Here is a 15,190-nt window from a genome sequence, read left to right on the forward strand (position 1 = left end):
AATGCCATACATTATAAAGTGTACATACCCTTGGACTAAATATATTCTCTTGCTAAATAATAAAAGTTGTATTTAAAGCATATTATGAGTGGAAAATAATATGATCCATCTAATTACAGTGCCTCTTCAACCTCTTGGCCTCATTTGACACTTGACTTCATTGCTTTACTCCCTCCTTTTTGAAACTTCCTCCTCTCTTGGGGACTGCACATTAGCACTAGATTGCTTCCCAACCCACCTTTTAGACCTTTCCCTTTCTTCTTTGCTGCTTGAATACAGTCACATACCTATCAAGATTCTCTCTTTTAGTCTCTCCCTTGGGCATCTTGTCCATAATACCAGCTTCAATTATCAGATCATGTCACATGCATAACCTTTCACTCAGCCCTTATAAGGCCTTTCAATTGATGTAAATAGGCAAACACAAATTATCTAGGATAGCCCCTCTTACTAAAGGTAACTAATCGTGGACTTAATCCCATCCACAAAATAGCTTCACAGCAGCCTCTAGGCTAATGTTTAATTGAATAACTGGGGAATGTATTCCTGGCCAAGTTGGCACATAAAACTGACCATACCCCTGCTTCTTAAAATCCTCAGTGTCTTTGCCTTGACCAAGAATGAAATAACTCTTCACCAGGCCAATAAAGATCCAGCTGATCTGATTGTTGGTGGCCTCTAAGTCTCATTTTCTACCCCTCTTATCTTTCTTCATCATTCTTAAGAAGACAGGCCAGTATTTGTATCTTTGAAGACACCAAACTCAGTCTTACCCTAGGGTATTTGTACTTGCTCTTCATTTCTCTAAGAAAGACCTTGCCTCTCTTCTTTGCCATTTAGGTTTCAACTTAAGATGTCTTCTCGATTAGGAGAGATCTTAACCACCCAATCTCAATTTCTTGATGTTTCTCTCCAAAAACATGCCATTCTATTTGATTTCTTCTTATCAGCTATTGCTATCTCAAACTAGTTTGTATAGTAAGTTAGTTGCTTATTTTTCCCCTCCCACAAAACTCTAAGCTTTATGGAATTGAAAAATTTATCTATTTTGTTCAACACTCTAAGCTCAGCATAAACATTGAGTGAATGTATCTTCGTTCTAAAACCAGCTTCTCTTTTCACTCAACTCTTTATTTCTGACTGTATAATACCATATTCAAAGTCAAAACCTTGAAGCCCTATCTCCCTGTCAGGTCGAGTCCATCTACATATGTAGTATATATCATCTCTTTATTGTCTCTGTCATCAGCCCCTATTCTTCTTTTCATCATCAGAACTCAAATTGAGGTCTTTACCATTTTCATTTGGATTTTTACAAGAGCCTTGTTACTAATTTGCCTTGATCCTGACTTTCCTCTCTTAATTCCATCTATACCACATCACTATATTAACATTTCTAAGTAGAAAGTGGAATCATAACAGCTTCTGCTGGAAATATTCATTATTCAACAGAACATGACCTCAAATTTATTTAATTTTCAGCTTATTTACCATCACTCCACTAAAGCAAATCTTGTCATTCTGTATTTCATAAACAGTTAAAAAATTTTTTCCTCCTTTTTTATATTTGCTCTGCACATAATGCCTTATTTCCTATTGAGTTTTCAAGGTTTATCTCAATACTACTGAAAAATCTATTCCTAACCCACCCAGAAAAACCATTCTTTGATGTTCAATTGTAAAAATCATTTCAATTCAAGAGTCCCAATCATTTTTTATTCCTTACTGCAGCTAGTTCAACCATATATCTAGTAGGCTTTAAAACTTTTTCTCAATTGAAGTAAACATATATAAAAATTAGTCATCTCCATAGATAATGTATTATGATAATTCAAATTCTATGAATGTAATCTATCTATATCTATCTACTTATCAAAAACCTCTATATATTTTAACTATGATGGAAATTTTTAAGTATATGCAAAATGATAGAAAAAAGAAACTCAATTACCCATAATCCAGCTTTAAGAAATTCCAACAGTTTGCTAATTTTGTTTTACATATAATTTTTTTTTTTTCAGAATTCCTAAGTGAGGGAAACTGAACATATTGGAGTACTAGGTTGAATCAGCGAAGGGGACAAATATCACCAAATTAAGAATAATAATTAAATTCATAACATTGCAAACTATAAAAACAAAATTAATGATAAAATATTGAAAATAAGAATACTTGATTTATGGGTATAATGTTCATCTACAAAATTAAGACCTAAAAATAATAGCAATTAATAATAAGACTACATGGTTCAAATATATTTTATAAGACAAAACCATTAAAAAATTCTAATATGAGATTTCCCATACAACTTAGAAACTCTGTTTAGTAACTATGGAGTGAATAAATTAGCCTTTAAATTAAATTTATTAATAAAACATCCAAAAATCACAGTACAGTTGACCCTTAAGCAACATTGGTTTTAACTGCAAGGGTCCACTTACAAGCAGATTTTCTTTTCAATAAATACATACAGTATTGTAAATGTATTTTCCTTATAATTTTCTTAATATTTCTCTCTAAATTACTTTATTATTGTATGCTACAAGAATACATTATATATTATATATGACATACAAAGTATGTGTTAATCGGCTGCTTATGTTTTTGATGAGGCTTCCAGTCAACAGTAGACTAATGGTAGTTAAGATTTTGGGGAGTCAAAGTTATACATGAGTTTTCAACTGTGATGGAGGTCAGTGTCCCTAATCTCCACTTTGTTCAAAGGTCACCTGCAGTCCATTAGTTGATAATTAAGTTCATGAATATAGGAAACTTCACAATCATAAAACCTCATTCTTTCCTAGGATTTCCCCAAGCTAGAAATCTAAGCATTGTCATTGGCTCTTTCTTCTTCCTCACTTCCAACATAAAAACAATCAACATGTCCTACTAATTATATGACCCATGTACTTCTTGAATCTGCCTCTTTTTCTGTTTCTGATTCTATTTATAGCCAGAAAAATTGTAAAGCCTCATAATTGGTATCCTTTGTGTCCTGTCTAAAGGCAAGATCTGACTATGTCACTTTGTTTAAAATCCCAAAGCTCCTCATTTCCTATAAGGTATATCCAAGCTCATTAACATGGTATACAAGCTCCGCCATGATATGGAGGGGGCCTACTATTCCATCTTCTCTCATCACTCCCAACAATACAGACCATCTAGCATCCTCTGTACACAAATATGTAGTTTAACATCTTCTGTCTTCAAAGACTTCCTCTTCTATTTTACCTACTCCTCTTCATGCTGTAAGCCTCAGCTCAAGCATCTTACTGGGAAGTTTTCTCTAACTCCTCAGCTCTGCTAGCTTAGCATCGACCTCTCCCCTACTCCTACCTTCAACTTTGTTACATATATATATTTCTTACATATATTTCTAATGCTGCATTTTATAATTAACTCTGTAGCTAACTAACTCTTATTCATCTTTTTATACTTGGTGCTTATTATAGTCTTTTATATGTATAATTTTAATTATATATAATATATAAGATTATAAGAATATTTAATTTTTAAATAAATGCTTGCAGAGCTTTCTGTAACTAGAGAAGAACAAATAGACCTTGGGTTCTCATAAACTGTAAATTGTATAATTGCTACAAAAATAGACTTTGGGATCTCACAGACTTGGGTTTGAATCTTAGTGCTGCTGTTTACTATGTGTGGGACTTTTGGTATTTTACCTAATTTCAGTTTCTATGGCTGTTAAATGGGTAGGTATAGCAATATGATAAAAGTGTGAGAGTTAAATGAAATAAGGTAATAGGAATGATTTGGATAGAGATGACCACAGATAAGATCTTCATATGTAATAACTATTCGTACTATTTTCTTATTGCATTGTTATTGTGGATTCTAAGCTTCTCCCAATTTCCCAAACACACTTTAGCACTAATATGTCTTTAATCCATCTTCCTGAAATATCCTTTCTCTCCTGTGCCTAGTAAACTACTCTTCTTTCCAAGTTCACCTTAAGCTTATCTCGTCCAGGAAGTCATTCTAGACCCTTCTAGCGTGGATTTGTTGCACTGTCCCCCCCACCCCCCGCTAACATTGCACAATATGCACTGCTATAATGTCACACTTACCACACGGTAATGTGTCATATTGTGCTTTTCTGTGCCCCACTATACAGAGAGCTTATTTGAATAAGATTGTGTATACCTCACTTACAAATCTGTAGTACCCGGCCATGTTTGATATGTAGCAGGACCACAAGATAATTAAATAAGAGATGACTTACTCACTGATAGACTCCTTGCTCTGAGCTCTAGCACTGGGGCAGCTGCTTGAAAAGAACCAGGGACATATGGAGAAGAACTGAATTGTCTGGTCTCAGGGCAAAAGCAGGAGGGGTAGCTTTCTCCCAGACAGAAGTGCTGGCTCAATCTATTGGTTTTCTTGTTGAGCCCTCCCCATTCCTTGCTTACAGATGCAGGCAGTCACCATATCTGAGTCTCCATCAACGTGGCTAACACTGGTCACTCTGCCCGGGTAATTCCCTGAGATCCTGCCCCACCCAACCTGCAGCCCCACCCAAGCCTCCTCCAGTGGCTTTTCAATATAAATGGTCTGTCTTGGCACATACTGCAGATTTTCCTAAAATCTCTTAAAGGTTTACAAAACCAAGGCAAGCAGCATCTGGCCTTGGCATGCCCTGTACCTCTTGCCGAGCAGCCTCAAGCCCAGCACTTGTGGCAGCTGGCTTCGACTCCCAACTTGGCTTCTCGAGGCACCTCTAAGCCCAGTACTGGTGGTAACTTTCTGTGGATTGCTTGATAATCTTGCCAGGTGGCCTTGGGCAGTGCACAGGCTGCAGATGAACTTGGCCTGAGGCAGGACCCCTCCCAGGAGGTTCTAGAGCTGCGTGCGCACCCAGTGGTCAACTTTAATGCCAGCTAGAGCACCATCCTGGGCTGCATCTGAGGATGACACACCTAAAGGGAAGACTGGGCAGGCACCAGAGACCTGCTAAAGTGAGTCCTGCTCTATAGGGTTAGTCCTTCATCAGCCAGTCAGCCTATGGGTCAATCTTTCCCACTGATGTGCAAACAGCTACCAAAGCTACAACAAGAAGGCACATACAACCTATATAAGAGATAAACCTGGAGCACCCAGCTCAGGTAACCAGGGGCACTTACTACATAAGTCCAGTCAACTAAGACCAGGAGACATAGCAGTCCTACTCAATATATAGACACGAACATAGGGAGGCAGCCAAAATGAGGAGACAAAGAAACATGTTCCAAATGAAAGAACAGAACAAAGCTCCAGAAGAAAACTAAACAAAATGGAGACAAGCAACATACAGATGCAAAGTTTAAAACACTGACTATAAGGATGCTCAATGAACTTAGGGGAAGAGTATAGGAATTCAGTGAGATCTTTAACAAAGAGATAGGAAACATAAAAATGGGAAGAGTATAGGAATTCAGTGAGATCTTTAACAAAGAGATAGGAAACATAAAAATGGGAAGAGTATAGGAATTCAGTGAGATCTTTAACAAAGAGATAGGAAACATAAAAATGGAGATAGAAAGCATTAAAAAGATACAGACATAAAAGAAACGGAAATGAAGAATACGTTAGAGGAATACATTACAATAGATTAGATGAAGCAGAGGATCAAATTAGCAATTTAGAAGATAAGGTGACAGAAAACACCCAAACAGAACAGCAACAAGAAAAGTAATTTTAAAAAATGAAGATAGTTTAAAGGGCCTCTGGGAAAACATCATGTGTACCAACATTCACATCATAGGGGTACCAGAAGAAGAAGAGAGTGAGCAAGGAATTGAAAACTTACTTGAAGAAATAATGACAGAGAATTACCCTAACCTGGCAAAAGAAATAAACATATAAGCACAGAGAGTGCCAAGCAAGATGAACCCAAAGATGCCCATATAGAGACACATCATAATTAAATTGCCAAAGGTTAAATACAAAGAGAGAATCTTAGAAGCAGTAAGTGAAAAGCAGTTAGTTACCTAAAAAGGAGCTCCCATAAGATTGTCAGCTGATTTTTCAAAGGAAATTTTCCAGGCCAGAATGGATTGGCATGAAATAGTCAAAGTGATGAAAATCAAAGACCTACAAGCAAGATTACTCTACAAAGCAAAGCTATCATTTAGAATCGAAAGATAAATAAAGAGCTTCCCAGACAAGAAAAATCTAAAGGAGTTCATTAACACCAAACCACTATTACAAGAAATGTTAGGATTTCTCTTAATAGAAGAAGAAGAAGAAAAAAAGATAAATATAAATAATAAAATGGCAATAACTTCATATTTATCAGCAATTACTTCAAATGTGAATGGATTAAATGCTCCAATCAAGAGATAAAATAGATAAAGGGATAGGAAAACAAGACCCTTCCATATGCTGCATACAAAGAAACTCACTTAAGATCAAAAGACACACAGAGAATGAAAGTAAAAGGATGAAAAAAGGTATTTCATGAAAATGGAAATTTAAAAAGAAAAAAAAATGCTGAGTAGCAATACTGAAATATCAGGCAAAATAGTCTTTGAAACAAAGGCTATAACTAGAGACAAAGAAGGATCCAGCAATTCCACTTTTGGGTATTTATCCAAAGAAACCCAAAATACTACTTTGAAGAGACACGCGAGTCTGTGTATTCTTTGTAGCATTACTTACAAGAGCCAAGATATGGAGGCAACCTGGGTGTCCATCAGTGGAAGAATGATTAAAGAAGAGGTGGCACATAGATACAATGGACTATTACTCAACCATAAAAAAAAAGGAAAACAAAAAGAACTCTTGCCATCTTCAACAATATGGATGGACTTAGAGGGTATTGTGCTGAGTGGAGTAAGTCAGACAGAGAAAGGTAAATGCCGTATGATTTCACTTACATGTGGAATCTAAAGAACAAAATAAATAGACAAAATGGAAACAACCTCATAGATACAAAGAACGATTTGATGATTGCTAAGTGGAAAGGGTTTGGGGAGTGGGTAAAAAAGGGAAGGAGATTAAGAAGTACAAATTGGTAGCTACAAAATTGTTATGAGAGATAAAATATAGCATAAGGGATATAGTCGATAAAATTGTAATAACTATGTTTTGTGTCAGGTAGGTTCATTATATAAATGTCTAATCACTATGAAACTAATATAGTTAGTTTCACCTGAAACTAATATAGTTTTATATGCCAACCATAACTGAAAAAATAATAATAATTAAAAAATAAATAAATGCTAAATAAATCTCTGATTAAAAATAATAAAATAATAAAAATTACAATACTAACATATTTTAGTCACTAGAATTCTACAGTAAACAAATAGCAAAAATGGAAAGTCATTCTTCAAGGTCCATGTCACTCCCCAAACCTACCTACTATAGACAGTAGTTTGTTTCATTCCAGATCTTTTTTCTATGAAGTTATTCATGCAGTTGTGTGTATAAATGTGTGTGGATGCATATATAGAATTAAAAAATACAAATGGGATCATGCTGCACATTTTGTGTTGACTACTGTTTTTATAGTAAATTCTATGCCTCACTTGATCCATCACTTGCCGAAGCTGATGCTATCATATGTCTACTATGTGCCAACCAGTGTCCTACAATGTTTAATATAAGCGAGCATTTAATGTTAAAAGCAAAACAAAGCACTGTACATTTTTTGACTTTGGTAATGTTTGCATGAGACCAAACTTTCTGCAGATGTTTTATAACAACGACAACCTAAATCCTAGGCATCACAAACTTTATTAATGTCATTGTCATCTTTAGCTTCTGAATCCATTTATGTCTTTTTTAAAATCATAGGTTCCATGCGGCATGTGATATAAATTCATATTTCATGACTTTTCCAGGAAAAGAGTAATTCTGCTTATTGAGTGAAGGTTCTGATGATGAACCAATATCCTCACTTTTTATCTTTTTCGATGGAGTAAATGACATTCTGTCCAAATTTACTGTTTTGAAAGATAATATACATTGTCTACTGAAGATGGTAAGGGAATAAATCATCTCCAGCAAGGTACAGGGTTGGTTAATGTTTGACATTTTCACCTCCGCTGCTACTGGAAATCACAGCACTTGACACTAGGTCACAAAATTATTAAACCTGAGAGTGGCAACCTTCTTTCTCCACGTGAGATCTCACTTCTCCTTGACATTTTACTCCTGAGATCCCTTTAAGCTCCTGGCCTTTTCTCCCTGCCTTTAACTCCTGCATCTAATTAAATTGGGACAAGTCTTTAGAAAACAGTTTTCCTTCAAAGTTATTCATTCAAAGTTCCCCTTCAGGCATTCTTTGTCACTTTACCCTAGCATGCCATCTTTATATGAAGTCGAAAGAAGTGAACTATTTTTATAAGATAAAAAAACTTTCAAGACTTAAATCTACCTTGATGTTTTAGATAAAGAATAGATTTTGAAATATGACAAATGCTTCAGTATTTCTAGAAGTTTGCGAGTAAACAAAAAGTTCCAGACTCTGGTTAATAAAGACAGTTAAACATTTAAAAATGTATCATTATATATTTAGAACTAGTTTTATTTGGAGTCTATAATTAAATTCCACAACAAAAATAAAACAATTTAACTAACAAGTATAATTTAACTCATTCCCAATAAGTTTCTTTTGGGAATAATATTGAACATCAGAATCAGGCTGCACTTTTAATATTGTATCAGTTTAGAACAAGACAAAATGAAGATCAAAGGAAATAAGGAATTAAGTCTGGGAATATGGTACTAGTTAAATATTTTGTCTCCTGAGAAAAAAAATTAAAACTTGCCAAGTCATCAATTACTTTAAAACTACTACCGTATTTTACAAATAAACCAAAAAATTCCTTTTACTTTGTTTAAAAATATGAAGATCAGGTATATATACCTTTTGTTGTTGATCACGTGTATTTAGTTCCAGGGCTACAAATCGAATGAGATTTAATGATGGGCTCTACCCATCACTCGCTGGAAGCCAGAGAAGCGGTTTCTCAGTTTAGTAATTGCTACTTGTGCTGTTTCTAATAAGAGGTAAAGCAAGTTTTCTTTATGAAACCAATTTTCTCTGTATTGTTTAGTGATCCTATATTGTCATCTCATTTTTTAGCAACACTGTGAGATGTGACTTTTTATAATAATCTCCTTCTATTTTTCATAGATGAAAGTTTGGATTTTGAAAGTTTGAGTGTGTTTCCCCAAACTGAAAGAGCTAGGAAAGGAAGCCAGGTTCTTCTGTCTTTCTAAGCCTGACTGTTCTGAGTGATGCTGCCTCCCACAGCATGAAAACTTATTTATGAAGACAATTTTCTTACAGTATTATTGTTAGCAACAACATTTAAACAACTACAAACAACAACGACAAATCAAATTCTTATAAAGCCAGGTACCTTACTAAGTACTTAAGAATTTATTCTCTCATTTAATTCTCACCACAGCACCATGGGTAATACTGTTATCTCTATTTTTATAAAGATGAAAAAACAGAGGAACGGAGAAGCCAGTTAACTTGCCCAAGGTCCACACAGCGAATAAGGAGCAGAAATCTCCTTTGACTAACACTCACACAGACTTAGAGAACCACCAGAAGAATAATCACTTCTCTGGAGTTTCTCAGGAAGGTATCAACATCTATTTATTAGTTATAGGTCACAATGAGAAATATACAGATGCTACTTTTTCAATACATAATTTTGTATCTGCTAGTCTCTTTAGAGATTACAATATGTTCTTATTGCTCTTTTATTTGCTTTACTTTCTAGTTTACTCAACCAACATATTTATAATAACTGCTTTAAATTACCTATAAAAGCTAGTCTCTGAGTTAAAAAAAAAAAAAAAGACTTAGCAAATCACTGTCCACAATATGGAGTAGAAAAATAAAATACGAGTGGCATAGAATATATGTCAGCAACTTGAAAATTGTTAACTGCTTCAAAGAATAAGGTATTAGTACTGTTAAAATTATTGTCAAATAAGTAATAACAAATAAGCCGATTTGCAAAAAAATATAAAGAAAATATCCTAAGATATGTAGTAAAACTCAAGTGCAAAATTTAACAACTTTTAGCTGTTATTCTTGAGCTGAAAATCTAAACTTGCTTTTTATCCACCTTTAAAGAGTTTCTTCAGGGTATCATTATTATAAATAATGATTATGAACTAATATAAACTGAAGCAGAAGTCAGGGGCACCGAGGGCACAACTTTGGCCTTTTTTGTTACAGGAGGTGTATTTCTTTGAACGGTATCCATTTCCCTTTCAACGAGGTCTCTGTTTTATCAAACCTCCGAAAAAGAAATAGGAGTTGACAATCTTTACAAATATAAAGAAGGCAAACAATTTGTGGAAAGGAAGAATAACAAGGTTTCCTTACATTAAGGAGGTGTTTTATCAGCAGTGCACTCATGCCTAGAAAATCTAGGTCTTTGAGCACATGTGGTTATTTTCAAGGAGGCCTACCCTTTCTGTCTTCCACTTTAGTAAACTCTGGGAGTGAAAACCCATGCTGTGAATACAGCTAGTTCATTGACATTAGCAGCATATCATTTTCCAAAGTTTGAGAGAGCAATGGATTGATTTCAAGGTTCACAGTAGGGCAGGGCAAGACATGCAGCTCATATGGCTTTCGGAAACAATATAAATTCATAGAGCTATTTCAAGGTTTCATGAAGATGTGATAAACTACTGGATTGGGTTACACGCTTCCTCCTGCAAGGACTATTTTATCCACTTCTCTTAGATAAGTCAGACTGATTTGTTGTTTTCATGCTCTGTTTTTCTTCAAATCTACTTAAATAAGCAAGTTGATTTCAAGCGGACCCCCTAAGACCTTCTTACTCTATATGAGTTCAACTCAAGTTCTTGTGAAATCATTATCCTTTTCAGACCTTATAGACTGACTGCTACAAAAAGTGAACCAAAAAGTAAAACTATAAACTAAAAAAAAAGTGCTTATCAACGATACGTTGTTCTGTGTACATGTGGATACAGAATCATGCAGTATTTATGAAAACGTCGCCTATGCAGCATGTGCTGCAGGCAGAGCGAACGCCTGTGACTCTAAAATACATACAAGTTACTCAGGTCAAAGTGCCACTTTACTCTCACCAGAACCAGAACCACATCCAAATCAAAGCAAACAAAATCCTTTCAATAGTCAGGAGAGCAGAGAAACAAGGAAGCTATTTGAATTTAATTGTTTCTGTTGAAATCACCGCCAGTACTTCACGAAAAGCTTCCTCTTATATGATCTGTCAGAAAAAAATCAAGCTGCTTTTTTTTATCATAAATTGGAAAATAAAATTGAATCCTACTGAACCAAAGAGTCAAAAAATTGTCTATGACTCTTATTATCAATTTACCCATTCACTGCTCTGGTTCTTCAGTATCCTCAGAGTACCATGCTACAAGTCTAAAAAAGTACTGACTGTTAATTACCTATAAACCTCATACTTCACAGGAATAACAGAATTAATGAGAGATAATTGCAAAATCTACTGGACTCAATGTCAGAAGATCTACATTGTCAAGACACATATCCTTTCTGAGTTTTAATTTCATCACCTGCTAAATGGAGGATAATGCAGTGGAAACATGTTTTTCTTTGCCCATCATTCATTTTCTCTATTTTGTGACAAAAATATCTCCTATATTCTCAAGCCATGTGGTTCACTTTCCCATTCATGTCCTTTCCAGTTCGTCAAAGCATTCTAATACTGTCACCACAATTACTGGTTCAAGGTGAGCACATGAACGACCCTAGGTAGTATCATCAAAATGAAACCTGGGATTTTGTTGTAATAGAAAGGAAATGATTACTAAAAGGACTGACTGTTATTATGGTGCTGTTAGCAGTCATGTGATGTGGGTTGGAAAGAGCAAGTTTGGATGAAGCGAACACAGAGAAAGTCAGAGTTGAGCGATGTAGCGAATGTTTTGAGGTCCTCATTCGAGTCCATGGATCTCGCTGCTACTGAATTCAGATGGATCCATTTCTGGGATTTCTATTACATGAACCACTAAATTATTTTTTATGTTTAACTTGGTCTTATTTCACTTGCATCCTGAAGATTCCTAACTATTAAAGTGTGCAGACTGAGCTGACATACAATGTAAATAATCTTTTTGGAAAATTCTTATTTGTTTAAATATAAAAGCTAAAAAAATCCTTAGCTTTATAAAATATATTCCCACTTGTAGTCAATTAAATGAATAAGCTTTAAAAAAGTTTCCTATGCCATAGGCACTCTGCAAGAGTTTGGTAATATGAAGAATAAGAAAATAAAACTAGTTCTGAAGGAGTTTCTAGGTAAGTAGGGACATAAACATGTATAAAATAATAATAGGGTACTTTCTGTAAAAAAGGTAAAAACTAAAGATTATATAAAACTCAAGGCTACCATATTACACAACTCTAGGGGGCGCCACTCATGCCATAGTTTATGTAAATGTCATCCCCTGAGTCATACACAGAAAACTTAGCTCAACTACACCTCTGTCAGCCAAACTGCACCAACAAGTATTTTCAATCTCCATAATAGTTCTTGGCTGTTACATATTTTAGTGAACTGATTATTGCCCACTATATTTGAGTTTTTAAGGAAACTTCTGGCAGACAGCTGGCATCACAGGTTTACCATTACACAAACCAGACACAAATCTCTCTGGTCTTTCTTGGCAGTGCTATCATTTGTGAGCGACCAGCTGGCAGAGGCACCGCTAAATCAAGCTTGTGCAAACATAAAATGTCGCATCTCAGGATTACAGAGGTCTTTGGGCAGTGGGAGATTCATTGAACATCAGATTAATTATTTGGCAAAACAAGTGGAGCTTTTATGACTCAAAGGTCATTAACAACAACATACTTTCACACTGTTGCCTCAGCGATAATACTTCATTTTAAGTGGTAAAATCAAACTATAAGGAAATTAGTATCCAAATTAATCCAACAGCTGTGTATTTCGATAGTGATTAATATGCACTATATAAAGAGGCTTTGCTTCTCTCTTGTTCTCAGTCACAAAAGAGAGAGAGAGAGAGTGAGAGAGAGAGAGAGTGTTCTTTGATATAATGCCCCTTCTGAAGCAATGCCAAGTTAATTGTTTAGTTACAGAAAAAAACTCTGTGACCTACAGAGAGATGCTGCTTCTCTGGTAGAATAACAGCCACAGCTACCCTTGCCATCCTCGTGAGCTTGCTTGATGCCTCTCTCTTGGAGTCAAACCCAGACTAGGCCACTTCTCCTTTGCTGGCAAGAGAGGTTCAGCCTCTAGCTTGGATTGATTGCTTTATTATTCTTAGATACTGAAGCTCACTCTGCTGGAGGAAGCAATTGTAACCCAGCATTCGAGCCAAGCTGAACAAACTCTTTGGATAAAGTATTGGGCTGATGTTTCCACACACACTCATATCTGTACTTGCTACTAGGTTGGCTGCATGTTTATAATTACCTATCTGTGTCATTCCTAGCCTGACCTTCTGCTGCTGCCCTTACCACGATATGAAGCTTTCTGAAGCCTCCTCTGGCCTTCACGCCGCAAAGTACCAAAGGTCTGGAGGCTGAAAGGTTTAGCTCTAAGCTGAGCTGGCAAAATACACCTGTGTCCACCTGGCTCATATGCTGATATTCAGAGATGTGGATACTTTCAACAGCTATATCTCATTATTGATACGGGGTCAGCATTTGACTCGGTATGATTTGATATATAGTGGAGTAAGGCAGTTCCAAATACATCTATAAAGTGTTCTATTTTCAATTCCCCAGGAAGATTGATATTTTTATCCTCTTGACACTATGATTGTGTTTGCAACTTTAGTTTAGCTGCTAAAGGTCTTAGAACCAAATCTGTGGTATCCTGTAAATGCTACAGTAATTCCATGTGCTTATTTTATAGAGAAGGGAGTGAAGCTCAGTGACCCAGAACCCAGGCGTAAAGACCAGGTGACAGGTTTTGAACATGGTTCAGCCTCTTTAACTCTGTTAACCTGGGACATGTATCTTAATCTTTTTTTCTTCATCTGTAAGATGGTCCTGCTACTTAAGGTTACTGTGAAGATTAAATGAGTTTCTACATGGAAAATGTTTACAATGGTGCCTGGCATTGAGCACCCACTGAATAAACATGTCATCATCATCATAAATTATCATCATTGCCTTGATGATTTTCCTCTCCTACCAGCTTCCTCAATGATTTATCTTATTCATTGTGGTTTATGTGTTTTTCTAAGCATTGCCAAATTCTTTATGGAGCACAGTACAGTATAAATAAAACAAAAATATACATAATTTATTCTTCTAATTTTCTAACAGAAATAGTACCATACTTTGCCTTTACAAGCACATCCTTATTGAAAATTTTATTTTGTAATGCTGTTTGAAGATTTTATTTCATAATGCTACTTCTAATGTCTCATATCATATTTAAAAGTGTCCTCAACACTCAAATGTGTGTTGAAAAGTCAAGTGATCTTTTCAATCACAGATCAATTTTTTAATATACATAGAGTTAAAACTGTATATGCCCCAAATATCAATGCACATGAAAAATCATTGAGAAGAAACAACATAAAAGGTAAGTGCAATAAGGAGACTCAGGTGGTCTGGTCATTTCTAGAAATCTGCAGTCCGGCACTCACCTACAGGACAATATCTTTCTTGTTAACTAGGATTAAACTGTCATGTACCAAATAACCCACCCCTATCATATTTCTCCACACTAAGAAATTTTCTGAAAAGTCGTTTTTTCATATCTAAATTATAAATGATAATACATGTTTTCTTTTTCTTTAATTTGAAGATAAATTAAATTTGTTTCTGTGGAATTTCATGGAGTAAAGGCACCACAAACCTACTATCTGATCTTATCAATAAAAGGGCCTGGAATTACCTACTTTTCAAAAGAGAAAGTTATAAGGTTATGATTATTAAGAAATGAAGTCAAGATAAGCATCATTTTATATTAATAAAATACATGCGATGTTGAAAAGACTAATCAATTTAAAAGTTATATTTTACCCAAAATTTATTACAAGAGATGAGTCACTATGTCCTTTTCTCTTAAATTTCTTGAGAAATCTAAACAGCCTGGAGTGTCCAACAATAACAAGGATAACACTAGTAAAATCTCAGTCTTTTCCCTGGATTCTTCTGTCTTGAGAAATTGCTTCATAGTCTAAAATCTCCCATTTAAATAAAAACTCAGATACT

The 15,190-nt window shown here is 35.1% G+C and overlaps 1 protein-coding gene across 1 annotated transcript in view; it reads right to left on the bottom strand.

Moving 5' to 3' along the window:
• Positions 1-15,190, bottom strand: part of UNC5C (unc-5 netrin receptor C) — a 341,084-nt gene that overhangs the window by 145,046 nt on the left and 180,848 nt on the right. The gene's annotated exons all lie outside the window — the stretch shown is intronic.

Source organism: Pteropus medius, unplaced genomic scaffold (assembly GCF_902729225.1).
Source record: "Pteropus medius unplaced genomic scaffold, Ma_sr-lr_union100, whole genome shotgun sequence".
Classification (NCBI taxonomy): domain Eukaryota; kingdom Metazoa; phylum Chordata; class Mammalia; order Chiroptera; family Pteropodidae; genus Pteropus; species Pteropus medius.